Genomic DNA, 13,918 nt, shown 5'->3' with positions numbered 1-13,918 from the left:
ATTTAAGACAAAGAACACTGAAATCGGTTAAAAATTGTAAGCTATAGACATTTTTTAATAGGAAATTGTAAAAAAAATTCCACTGTGGGCCGGTGCAGTGCAGATGTAAATGCTTAATTTGACCAGTTAAAAGTTCTTGTCCCACGTTTTGACCTAAACATTTTTTTTAGGAAAAAACCTCACCTTTATGATAAAATTTTTTTTAAAAAAATAAAAGCTGCCCATTTGATAAAAAAATGAAATTTTATTTTTTAATTTAATTTTTCAAGATCAAACAATTTTTTTTCTCTACATTTGTTCACACTATTAGAAAGTGTTAAAAAACAGCAGCAAAACCCAAAATAGAAAACGTATTTTCGTTTTGTTTTAAAGAAACTACAAATTTTTCAAATATTCCATGTGAATTTTTGACCTGGGTCACTTGACGTGGAACCCGTCATATATACAAAACAAAAAAAACTTTTTTTTACATATGTATGTTTCCAAGAAAAAAAGAATATAAACAATTAAAAAAACTTATAAAATGAATGAAAACATGCAGACAGTATTGAAAATGAAAAAAAAATGGTAAAGCGTTTAATTAAAAAAGGAAAAACTAAAAAAACAAAGCACAAAAAAGGTTTAAACTTGATGTTCAACTAAAAAAAACTAAGTATAAAAAAACATTAAACTCAATGTTTAACTACAAAAAAAAACTGAAGACACTTGAGAAAAAAATAAATTTATCTCAACATTTTAAGGGACTTTCGCAAATGTTGACGCAAAGTTCCCTTTAGTGGTAGAGGAGGAATGAGTATTGAAGCCGATCGTGTTGGTGGTAGCTGTGGAGCTGAAGTGGATCGTGGTGGTGGCTTTGGAGCTGATGTAGATCGTGGTGGAGGCATTGGAGTGGAAGTGGATCGTGGTGGTGGCTTTGGAATATGTGCTACTCGACGTTTTGGTTGTGCTGGATATTTTTCAGAATCCTCAACATCTGGAATACGTTGTGCAGCAGGCTGTGGACAAATTCCAGATAGATGACCTGATGATGTCATTTTTGGATTTGTTCTACGACGAATACATGATTCAATATCCAGCATAACCATTTGCTGAACCATATTGTGTTTTGCAGGTGGCACAAACATTTGCTGAATTATATTGTGTTCTGCAGGTGACACAACCATTTGATGAACCATATTGTGTTCTGCAGGTGGCACAAACATTTGCTGAACTATATTGTGTTCTGCAGGTGACACAAACATTTGTTGAACATGATTGTGTTCTGCAGGTGGCACATCCCATCGACGTTCTCTCCTTACAAACATCTCCGGGCATGTAGGGTCATAATGCATGGACCTCATCGCATCAATCGCACTTTCAATTTGATTCTAAAAGAAAAAAAACATTATTTTAAATATATTACTTCAAAAGTAAAATATTATTAAATTATATTATTATTATTATTATTATTAAACTCGAAGTATCGTTTAACTTTTTCACTATTATTTTCAACAAAATAAATACTAAGAAATTCACTCTGTACATAACCTCTAAATTTATCACTGATATTGTTCACAAAATAAACAAAAAAAGAAAAAAATTCACTTTGTCACTGATATTTTTCACCAATATTTTTTCACAAAAAAAAAACAGTTAAAGAAATTCACTTTGTCACTGATATTTTCAAAAAAATGAACAAAATAAACAAAAAAAGAAAGAAATTCACTTTGTCACTGATATTTTTCACAAAATAAAGAAAAAAGAAAGAAATTCACTTTGTCACTGGTATTTTTTCACAAAAAAAACAAAAAAAGAAAGAAATTAACTTTGTCACTGATATTTTCAAAAAATAAACAAAAAGAAAGAAATTCACTTTGTCATTTGGTATTTTTTCACAAAATAAACAATTTAAGAAATTCACTTTGTCACTGGTATTATTTTCACAAAATAAACAATTTAGGAAATTCACTTTGTCACTGGTATTTTTTCACAAAATAAACTAAAAGATAGAAATTCACATTGTCACTGATATTTTCAAAAATAAACAAAAAGAAAGAAATTCACTTTTTTACTGGTATTTTTTCACAAAATAAACAAGAAAGAAAGAAATTCACTTTGTCACTGATATTTTCAAAAAATATACAAATAGAAAGAAATTCACTTTGTCACTGGTATTTTTTCACAAAATAAACAATTTAGGAAATTCACTTTGTCACTGATATTTTCAAAAAAATAAACAAAATAAACAAAAAAAGATAGAAATTCACATTGTCACTGATATTTTCAAAAATAAACAAAAAAGAAAGAAATTCAATTTATCACTGTTATTTTTCACAAAATAAACAAAAAAAAATGAAATTAACTTTGTCACTGATATTTTAAAAAAAAAAGAACAAAAAGAAAGAAAAAGAAAGAAATTCACTTTGTCACTGGTATTTTTTTCACAAAATAAACAGAAAAGAAAGAAATTCACTTTGTCACTGGTATTTTTTCACAAAATAAACAAAAAAAAGAAAGAAATTCACTTTGTACATTACCTATAAATTTATCACTGATATTTTTTCACAAAATAAACACTCTAATAAACATTGGTATGAAGTTGTAAATTTATTTATTTAGAATTTGAGAATAAATTTACTTACAATTTCTGTTTGCAGAGCTCGATATTGGCACTGCTCTTCTTGACAGAAACAATATATTTTTATTTTTTTTTGAACTCTGTACAAAACAAAAATATATTAATACACACAACAAATATATTAATACATACAACAAATATATAGGGGAGACTGGGGCGAAAAGTTAAACTGCCAAAACCGTTAAAATTCATTATCTTTCGAACGAAAATAGTTAGAGCATTGCAATTTTAATTATAGAAGGGTGTTATCACCCTAAATAAATGTCCGGAGTTGTGTGCAATTCTGTTTATTTTTGTGGTGTCAATATTAAAAGTTTTTTTTCAACCTACTTTTGAAAATTTGTTCGAAAAAGAAAATATCAACTTTTAAGTATATTTTTTGCATTTTTTCTCACCGCGATTTTTTTACTTCATTATTTGGGTCCCCTGAAGAGATACCTACATGTATTTTCTAAATATCTTTAGTCAGATTTTTTATATTTGTTGTTAAAGCCAAAAACGCACCCTGGGGCGAAAAGTTAAATAATGGGTGGGGCGAAAAGTTAAATGTATTTTTACATGTTGTTAAAAATTTTTTTTTTATTTTTCGTTTTTTTAAGTTTATTTGTTTAAACATTATTTATTTGACATTTGGCAAGTACTCTGTCAAAAAATAAGCCGGTTCACGTGAAATAAACCAAAAATTTTTTTTTTTTAAATTTCAATTTTTTAACTTTACAACTATTCTAAAGCTTTTGTCAAATAAGCAAAGATCTTTTATTTACTAAATTACTTGTTTACGTATACTTTAACTTATCTACTATTTATCACCTATCAGAAAATAGTTTTAGTAGGCTAAAAATAGAATTTAACTTTTCGCCCCAGCATGGGGCGAAAAGTTAAAAAAAACAAAATTTTCAAAAAAGGAGAAAACATGTATTTTTTGCGAAAATATCAGGAACTTTTTTATTAAAAGTTGTAGAGGACAAGTTGCCCTACAATATTGATATACAAATATTTGCATCTAAGCGGCTTATATTGCCAAAAAAAATCATTTATGCAAAATTTAACTTTTCGCCCCAGTCTCCCCTATATATAATTAATAATAATAAATTAGAAAAAAAAGATTACCATGATGATAAGTCACGTAAGTCACTGAATTTCTATGCTAAAGTTTTGGTTAGATAAAAAATATGGCGGCTAAGCATTTCAGGGGCGTCATAATCATAACACAGCCCCACAAAAAAAGAAAAGTACCCTGCGCGAAAGTCCACAGTACCATACCCCTATGTATTTTGATGCGCTGAACACGAATCCAAAGTCAGATTTGCTCCATCACGTCAGGATTTTTTTCTATCCTCAAAAAACATGTCAGATTTTATGTAATTTATGTAAAATACAAAATTTTTTAAAAATTGATTAGATTTTTCTCAAACTTGTTTTTCGGGGGTTTTTAAGATCGCTGATTACGAATCTGCAGTCAGTTTTTAAAAATTCAAAATGGCGGATCTAATATGGCGGACAAATTACAAAATTTTGTTGGATTTTCACATTACTTGGTATATGTATAGGGGTTTTCAGGGTCGCTGATTACAAATTTGCAGTCAGATTTTAAAAATTCAACATGGCGGTCATTTTTTCGAAAATTGATTTCTTTTGTTTTAAAATGGGTACTCACTGGTTTTTCGGATCGCTGATCACAAATTTCAAATCAGACTTTAAAAATTTCTAACAACTGGTCCAATATGACTTGATATGCAAGCATTTTGGGAGTCGGTTAATTTAAAAGTTTCGAAAAGTTTGTTGGTAAACATTTATGCAGCAGGTAATGCAGATTTTTGGTAACCTGAATGCCTAAATTAAAATGTATTTATCGAGACGACATCTAGGAACATTTCTAGAGAATTAGGCATAATTTCTGGATGAAGTTCAATTCAACAATTGCAGAATACTTTTCTCTTGAACGCAGGCCTGCTAGGACATAATACTGTATTGTATTTCCGTTGTGCTTTGGCACAATATAGACCTTTTAATTTAAGACCGGAAGTTAAAGCTACGCCATGACAGACGGCGCGATTTCAAAATTTTCGAGCAACTTTGTGTCAGAGTGTATATTGTGCTAATAACAATTCAAATAAAAAACTCGATGAAAATGATATTCCAGAAGCAAAATTAATGTATGAACAGATAGAGAAAAATACTGTATCTGTCAACTAAAAATATGGTTATAAAGCCGAAGTCAGTGTAAAGGGTAAAAAAGTCTATATTGTTTACATGTAAATAAGGTTATGTTATGTTATGAACATAACCTTACCCAAAGGTCTTATTTTCGATATACTTGACAAGTTTTGCAATTACTTCGAATATTTTAATTCCTAATATTTTATTTTCTATATGTTAAACGGTTTTGGGAAAGAAATAAAGTAATAATTTTCAGTCAAATAAGACTTGCAACGAGCATCACTTTTGCAATTCCCAAAACAATATTTTTTTTGTGCTTCAATTTTTTTCCTTTGTGGATTATTTTTCTCAGGGATACTGCTCATTTTTAATACACGCTAATTTTTTTTTCTACATTCATTAGTAATATTTTTTAATTACTTTTCACTATTAGCACTGTGCATTTTGTACAAAAAGTGCTCGAAACTTTGTCGGAAGTTATATATATACTCCGCGCTTGCGCAGTACAGATTCCTTAAATGAAAAGGTCTATTAATCCTGCTGCTTCGATAGATGTAGTAGGCGATGACAACTGCCCCGAAATGGGATGTGTAGAATGATTTGCTTCCTGTCTATCGAAGTAACGAAGCCAGCGAAGGCGCACTGCCTTGCAGGGGGACGTTAGGGTGTGAGGATGATACCGTAGTGTGTCCGACGACGAGTTGATAATGTCCTCGTCAAAGTTGGAAAGCTCTCATACTTAGGCCTAGGGAGGTATGAGGGTTATCACCCCTAGGACGGTGGACTCGCCTGCGATCGGACCAGGATCCCTAGCGTGCGGGCATTTTCCTAAATATCATGGCTTTCAAAAATCAAAACAATAAAAAAAACTTCAAACGCTTCAAAAGTTCTTTTTGGAGTGTCAACCTCACAACATACATGTGACAGCAATGCAGATGTATTTTGTTACGTATGCGAAAAATTTTATATCCCGAAAAATCGCAAATTAATTAATGAAAACATTAAACAAATTTACAAAGATTGTTTTGATTTTGAGATAGTCAATCAGAATGAAAAATGGGTTCCAAATACAATCTGCAGTTCCTGCTACACAATGTTAACTCGTTGGAATGATACGAAAGAGGATAAACACCTGAAGTTTAAAAAAACAACATTGTGGAAAAAATCATTAAATCGAGAAGATTGCTACTTTTGCATGACCAATGTAAAAGGCTATAATAAATAATAAAAAGAATATAATTTACGCATGTGTAGTATCTGTGAAAAAACCCGAAATTTTAAGTCATTTAACTCTTTCTTCTGCAAATATGGAAATCGACAGTTCACCATTAGAGTATGTACTTTCCGATATAAGTGATGCGATTAGTAATATTGTAGAAGACAATTATGATATTTATATTCCAGATGGTTATCAGGAAGAAAAGGTTAAAGAAGGCTTTACGCAAGAAGAGCTTAGCAACCTCATCAGAGATTTAAAATTACCCAAAAATGGAGCAGAATATCAGCTAGATAGAAAAATGCAAAAATAGAATATGCAGCTAGATATCTAGCTTCAGTTTTAAAAAAGAAAAATTTGTTATCTAAAGGCACCACAGCTTACTTTTATCGTGACAGAGAAAAGGAATTTCAGAAATATTTTACAAAAGACGATGAACTTTCATTAGTATATTGTTCTGACATTGAAGGACTAATAAATGAATTGAAACCAAACGTATTAACATTGGAGGGACGTTGACATTGACTCTTCTAAAAGAAGTCTAAAGGCAGTGCTAATTTTTAACACTAATGTTTTTGCTTCAATTCCCGTAGCCCATTCCACTGAACTTAAAGAAGATTATGAAACTGTCAAATTAGTTTTGGAGAAAATTAAATATAAAGAACACAATTCACAAATTTGTGAAGATTTGAAAATTATAAGTTTCATGTTGGGCCAACAAGCAGGTTTTACGAAAACACCTTGCTTTTATGTTTGTGGGACAGTAGAAATTGAAAAAAACATTACGTACAAAAAAATGGACCAAAAGAACATCCTTTACACCAGGTTCCAAAAATATTATTAAAAAAACCTCTAGTTGATCCTACAAAGGTAATTCCACCACCTTTACATATTAAACTAGGGGTAATGAAACAGTTTGTAAAGTCTTTAGATAAAGAAGGGAAATGTTTCAAGTACCTGGAACAAAAATTTCCAGAGATATCTGATGCTAAATTAAAGGAAGGAATTTTTGTTGGGCCTCGAATTCGCAAACTAGTAAAAGATGAAAAATTTATCACAGTAATGAGTAAAAAAAAGAAAGCTGCATTTGGCTTAGTTTTAAGGGAGTTATTGAAAACTTTCTTGGAAGCTCCATTTCCTACATTCACATCTGAGTTACTTTCCAAAAAATTTAGGAGACTACAGCGAGGAACAGGGAGAACGGTTTCATCAAGATATTAATGAAATGGAGAGCAGATATCAAGGCAGATGGGACGTAAATATGATGGCTGACTATTGTTGGATGCTAAAAAGGGATATTGTTCCAGGAAGAGTAAACTTAAAAAGAAAACTACTGCACAGGTCTTTCGAAGCCAAACGAGTCCGTTACCATAAACAGACATAAATAAAAATTACATTATTTTCAAACGGACATATTGATTTTTCAAAATCTAATTGAAGATTTGTTATCAGTGATCCGAAAAACCACTGAGTACCCATTTTAAAGCAAAATAAATCAATTTTCAAAAAAATGACCGCCATATTGGATCCGCCATATTGAATTTTTAACATCTGACTGCAAATCTGTAATCAGCGACCCCGAAAACCCCTATATACCAAGTAAAGTGAAAATCCACCAAATTTTTAAATTTTGGCCGCCATTTCGGACTTCGGATTCGTGTTCAGCGCATTAAAATACATAGGGGTATGGTACTGTGGGCTTTCGCGCAGGGTACTTTTCTTTTTTTGTGGGGCTGTGTAATTAATCCCCATCCTTTTACAATATTTACAATTGTTCCAATTTTTTTAATTAATTAAAAATTTAAGTGTTTTCTTTTTACAATATTAGGTATAAAATTACTTAATAAATATATTAAATAATAAATTTAAAGTATTATGTGAAATCAAATTTAAAAATTCCCGCCGCGCAATAAAGTATTATAAAAAGGTGGAAATCACAAACGTGAGTTTCGAAGATAAATTAAAATAAATATTTATGAAATATTAAAATTATTAACCATATCCAAATTATTAAAATTTCATTATAAAATTATTATTTTAAATAAAAATTCTATGTTATTATTTAATTTATTTCTCGATGAAAAAATTAACCAATAGAGAGACTCCATTCTCTTGGAGCAGGCACAACATCGATTCAAATATATCGAGAGTAAAGTTAGCGTGAAATTCAATTTGAATTCGAAACGCTTTTTATAATTTTAAGTAATAATTTCACTTACCTAATTATAAATTGATTATAATTAATAAAATAATGATAATAGTAATAAATAATAATAATAACTAAACTTACCTTAATTAAATAAATATTAATAATAAACAATGTATAATTAATATTTTTTAAGCAATAATTTTTTATATAATAAACAAATATTTACAATTAATATTTTTTATATATAATAAACAAATGTTTACAATTGAGGCCTTGGATCCAATAACTCGCCCGACGCTCGGAGGAACGCGCTAATGCCAGTCGGGTAGCAGTGAGTGGCCCAGAGGCGCTCACTGCTTACTGACTGGCAGTTGCGCGTTCCTCCGAGCGTCGGGCGAGTTATTGGATCCAAGGCCTCAATTAATATTTTTTAAACAATAATTTTTTCACTAATATTAAAAATTTAGTGGCGCCATCTATCGGGACAACCCCATACCAATACCCGGTCGGTAAAACAGAGGACCCTTTCTAACCCACTTAAAAGTATAAAAAATAATTTTTTAAATTTCCCGCCAAAGGGGTTTGAAATTTGCAAGTGGCGCCATCTAGCGGTGACAGCCGGAACTAAGTCGGTCAGTAAGGTAGAGCACACCCTAGCCGCCGCTGATAATGTAGGAATCTGCATTACCGACCGAGGGTACTTAGCCGAGATCAGAACCTGGAGCAGTACCCCTATAGCTATACTACTAACGTTTTTTTTTAAACAGAATTCAAGAAAGTTGAATTACGGAGAATAAATTTGTCAATCATCCTAATATTCAAATAATTTTGTGTGAAAATCTTGCTGCAAGTAACAAAATATTTTTACAACTTTAAAGCATGCAAGCTTACCTCAAGCTTGCCCAGAAATTTTGCAGCGCAAAATTGCTCCTCATACCTGTATGCAGTGCAGTAATGAGAAAATTTTGCTTTTGCAGAAGGTTTGCAGAAGCCGCAATAGCCTGGCTATTTTTGTAAAATTATTTAATATCAATGAGTGCCGGGCTGAAAAAGTTTCCCTGTCATCTAACAAAACAAATACAAAAATAATAAAGTGCATGTGTGAATAATTAATGGACCCAAAAACTGATTAAATGTGAAAAAAGAGATTTTATTGCATTTTTGCAGCAATTTTTAATGTTTCTTTAAAAAAAATAGTTCTTTTCTGTATAGCTATACTAAAAATATAATATATATATGTATATATATATATAAGAGACTTCTTTCCCTAAATTTTTTTTAATTCAAAAATTGTTAAAGATACGCTATTTTGAATTTTAATATTAATTTTATAAAATTTTGAATATCTCGAAATATTGTTTGTAGATTTCTATAAAATTTACACATTTTTCAGATAAAAATTTGTAATTTAAAATAAAAATAAAGTTAATAAAAAAATTAATTTTTAAATAAAAAATTTTAGGTATATCTCCGGCTGCTACTCTTGAAAAAATTGATTTTCAATAGATTTTCTTCAAATTTTGAGATAATGTTTCTTTGTAAATATTTAAATGTGGTAAATATTTCAAAACTCTTTGCCATGTTAAAAAACGAGATATTGTGGTTGACATTTTTTATTTTTAACATAATCGCATGTAAAAGTTAAAGTTTGAACTTCAATATCTCAAAATTTAGCATCGCAAAGGGTTTTCAAATTTTTACCACATTTAAAGGGCACCCGAAGAGATATTTTCTTAAACTTTAAAGAAATTCTATGGAAAAACAATTTTTTCAAGAGTAGCAGCCGGAGGATTCAAATTTTTTTTAGCATCGACAAAGATTTTCTATGGTAAAAAGCACAGAAAATTACTGTAGAGCCTTAAAAATTTCCAAAATTGATGAAGAAATTGTCGTTTATCATCAATTTTTCAAAAATTTAGAAACTGTTTGTACCACACTACCACAGACCGACAGTACAGTCAACTCTACCAATAGTGCCGCTATCAATAGTGCCACTTTTCCTCTTTCTCGCTCGAGCTCTATCCCCACTTTAGCGACTCTAACACAGCTTCTGAATTTCGAGTTTCCCCTAAGAGAGAAATATACAAACAGTGGGGGTACTACAGTTCCAAGAAAAGTCGTAAACGCTGTGCAATTTTGCGGCACTATTCATAGAGTTGACTGTATTTACAAGAAACAAAGAATAATTTTCTAAAGGTTTCAACGTGATAATTCCGAATCCAGCGTCATAGTAGACCCAGCACGTCAGGTTTTCGAGGTATTTTAACTCAAAAGTGCGAAAGACCAGTTTTTTAACATCAAAAAATAATTGTTATGCCAAAAGTTCAATATTTCATCTGAAGACGCTACTTTTCTTCTTTAAAATACATTTTTGAAATTTAAATTATTTTCATTTTCCTCTGAGTAATCGTTCATTCTGTTTACTGAGTTTGGCAAATTCTTTGAAAACTAAGTAAAAACAAACAAACCTTTGATAATAATGAAGAAGAATATTACTACAAACCAGGATATAAATTTCAAATACTTCTGTGTATTTTTGGTACAACTGAATGCGAATATGATGTAAGATTTACCAAATCGTTTGCCATATACGATGATCCGCTATTTTGAATTTTGAAAATCTGACATAGAATTCGTATCCAGTTATACCGAAAATCTGTAGAACCATTTGAAATTTAGATGTTTGTAGTTAAATTTTTCTATATTATCGAAGTTTAGTCTATTTCTACTCAATTTTGGTAGAATTTGCCTAACTCACTAACAAATGAAGATTTTTTAAATATCCGAAATGAAAAAAATCGAAAATTTTTGTCTTTAAATTATTTTATGGCTTTACTGAAACAATACCAAAAAAAATTGAATGGGCAAGAACTTTTAGGTTTTTATTCAAAGCTCACCTTGTTGCTGCAGCTAGTCTTTTTTACAAAAAGTCCAATATCTCCGGAACCAGATGAGTCTTCATCAATTTTGTTTTATTAAATTAAAGGTGAATTCATAAGGATTCCAAATATGTTAATAACACTTCTCAAAGATGAGTAAATAATAAAAAAAATTGTTTAAAAATTGTTTAAAAAATTTTTTTATTTAAAAACTAATTTTTTTATTAACATTATTTTTATTTTAAAGTACACTTTTTTACCTGAAAAATGTGTAAACTTCATAAAAATCCATAAACAATAGTCCGAGATATTCAAAACTTCATGAAATTAATATTAAAATTCAAAATGTCATTAAAATCTCCCTTCTATAATATTATTAAGTTTTTGGGTCTATTAATTATTTATAGATCAACTTAAGTATTTTCGTATTTGTTTCTCTAGGTAAAAAGGAAACTTTTTCTGCCCGGCGCTCAATGATATCACCAGATTAAAAATTATCTTAACAAATCGCGGCCAGGCTAAGCCGCAATATAATTTTTTGTAAACCTTTTTATTTATTATTTGTAATATTATGGAAAGGATATGAACTTACATGTTAAATTTAAATTTTTGGATAGTTAATTAATATTTTTAGTGTTAAACATTTGATCTAAAGACTGATTAATAAAGGTATCAGTTTTGGTTTTTTTTATCTAAAGACTGATTAATAAATTTATCAGTTTTGGTTCTCGGCGTAACATCTGACTCTTTTATACTGATTAGAACTTGAAATATCCCAAGAAATTGTTATAGAGAAATATAAAGGTACACGCGATTCGATTCTTGGATACTTACTGTTAAAAGAGCTAGGAAAGCACGCAATCGCTTTCAGGTGCTTGCAGGTGCGCAGCACGCTTATTTTCTTTCAAGACCTTACTAGTCATGCTGTGGATTTTTTCGCATGTGATTTTATTTAAGAAAGTATTTCTGGTACCATTTTACAAATATATAATAAGCTTTTACACTTTTCTTCTTTCTATGTTTACGTCTCCTGTCTTAGAAAAAAAGAATCTCAAATTACAGACGAAATATTTAGTAAATATTTATTCCAATAACAAGAGGAAAAAAAACAAAATTCTATGTTCCATATGGTCACAAACAGAAAAGTCTAAAGTAACTGCCTTTTTAAAACATTAATAATTTTTAAATAACATGCATTTCAAAATATGACTCTTTACCAATTTATATAAAAATTTTTGTATTTTTGATTTAAAAGTTATAATCGTTTCTCTGTCACGTTCCCAAAGTTTTAATTTTTCGCAGTTTTGACCACATATTTTATTCGTTATTGATATAGCAGTTTCTTTCGAGTTGATAGCGAGTCTTACTTGACAAGATATGCTGCCAAATCACTGACATGTGACTAAACAGTTTATCTGGTCATGATGTGAGATATTATTTTGATAAGATAATATATGCTGCCTGAGATTTAATGTAATAAAAGTAACCTTCAAAATAGTCTACTTTTGAGCAGCTATATTGGATTTTGGTATCTGAATTTTCAAAATTTGACTTCAAATTCGGATTCAGCGTCGGAAATACCATAAATAGCGTATGTGTTATGTAAATTTACTTGTTTTTTCTGCCTTTTATCAATTTTTTTGTATGTACGTCTATAGACGAACCTCACACTAGAAGCACAATTTAAAATGTACGTCTATAGACGTACCCTCACACTCAAGGGCTTAAGGGTATTTTATGTTCATAATTGATTTTAGAATATTCGTAATAAGCATCAAATTCATGACTCTAAACTTTTTAATAAAATAAATATAATGAACATAATTAAAAATTTAAAAACATCAACAGATATCAATACCAACTTAATAAAAAATGAAACAATATTCAACCAAAAAAAATTAATTAAAAATTTTGTCGAAAATCAAAAATATGATTTTGGAACGCCATCAGACGCATATATACACTATAATCTGAATATAAGAAGCTTTATACTTAAACGGTGTGAAGAGTTACTATCTGTACACGGTGTCCAAAATAACTTGAAAACTACTGAACCGATCTTTCTGAAATTTGGAAGGCTTCTTCAATACATAAAAAATGTAGTCTTTAATCGTTTGATTTTTTTTCGATAAAAAATGGTTGTTTTATAGCCGAAAACAACGACCGTTTCTTTAGTGAAAATCGAAACACGAATTTTGATTGTCAGACATTATGTCAAAAAGGGTTGCTTATTTTTATAAGTCCTTCAATTAAAGACAGTTTGTATAGTGTTATTTGACTAAATTTATTGACATTTTTTGTTTCACATGATCCAGTTCACTAAAATTTTGGTCACCGCAAAACAAAATAATAAAAAGAACACTTCATTTAGCAGAAATTTCTAACAAAATTATTTAATATTTTTTAATAAAAAAATACTAAAGCGTATATAATATATATACTTTCAGATAATATATTGATCGTTTAGAATATTTAATCAGTTTTCGTTAAAAAAATTTACGAAAATAGTCTATTTTTTGCGTTGCAACTGGGGACAACCCCTTCACGGTGTGCTTGAATGAAGTCTAAATAAAAAGTTCTCCGAAATGAAGTTTTTCGACAGATTTTATTAATTTGGGGCTCCCTGAGTATTTTCCAATAAAAAAAGAAAAAATCGGTATGGCTGTTTTTAATAGGGTTAATTTTAAGGGTTAAAATTCGGTAAATTCAGGAAAAGAACTTTTTTGATCAGAAATATATTTAAAAAAAACTTTTTTGGTCAAAAATATATTTTTTAATTATTTTGGACTATTTTAAGACGAAAATATTTCTTCTAATTTTTTTTTTGTAAAGTGCGTTTTTTTAAATTATGAATATTTCAAAATATTTAACTATTTTCTTTATAAATTTAGATTTTG

General features: G+C 29.5%; 1 protein-coding gene across 2 annotated transcripts in view; it reads right to left on the bottom strand.

Moving 5' to 3' along the window:
- The window catches only part of LOC122508726, a 176,821-nt gene that overhangs the window by 144,490 nt on the left and 18,413 nt on the right, over positions 1-13,918 (bottom strand). The window contains exon 1 of one of the 2 annotated variants that reach the window (XM_043622244.1): positions 11,614-11,828. The exons of the other annotated variant lie outside the window; for it this stretch is intronic. The gene's annotated coding sequence lies outside the window, so the exon portion shown is untranslated. Of the gene's footprint in view, positions 1-11,613; positions 11,829-13,918 lie in introns of those variants that run through there. 2 annotated transcript variants of the gene reach the window in all.

The sequence above is a fragment of the Leptopilina heterotoma genome, unplaced genomic scaffold (assembly GCF_015476425.1).
Source record: "Leptopilina heterotoma isolate Lh14 unplaced genomic scaffold, ASM1547642v1 Lhet_557, whole genome shotgun sequence".
In the NCBI taxonomy this organism is placed as follows: Eukaryota; Metazoa; Arthropoda; class Insecta; order Hymenoptera; family Figitidae; genus Leptopilina; species Leptopilina heterotoma.
Note: the sequence above shows the minus strand (reverse complement) of the source record. Positions and strands in the feature narration are given on the sequence as shown.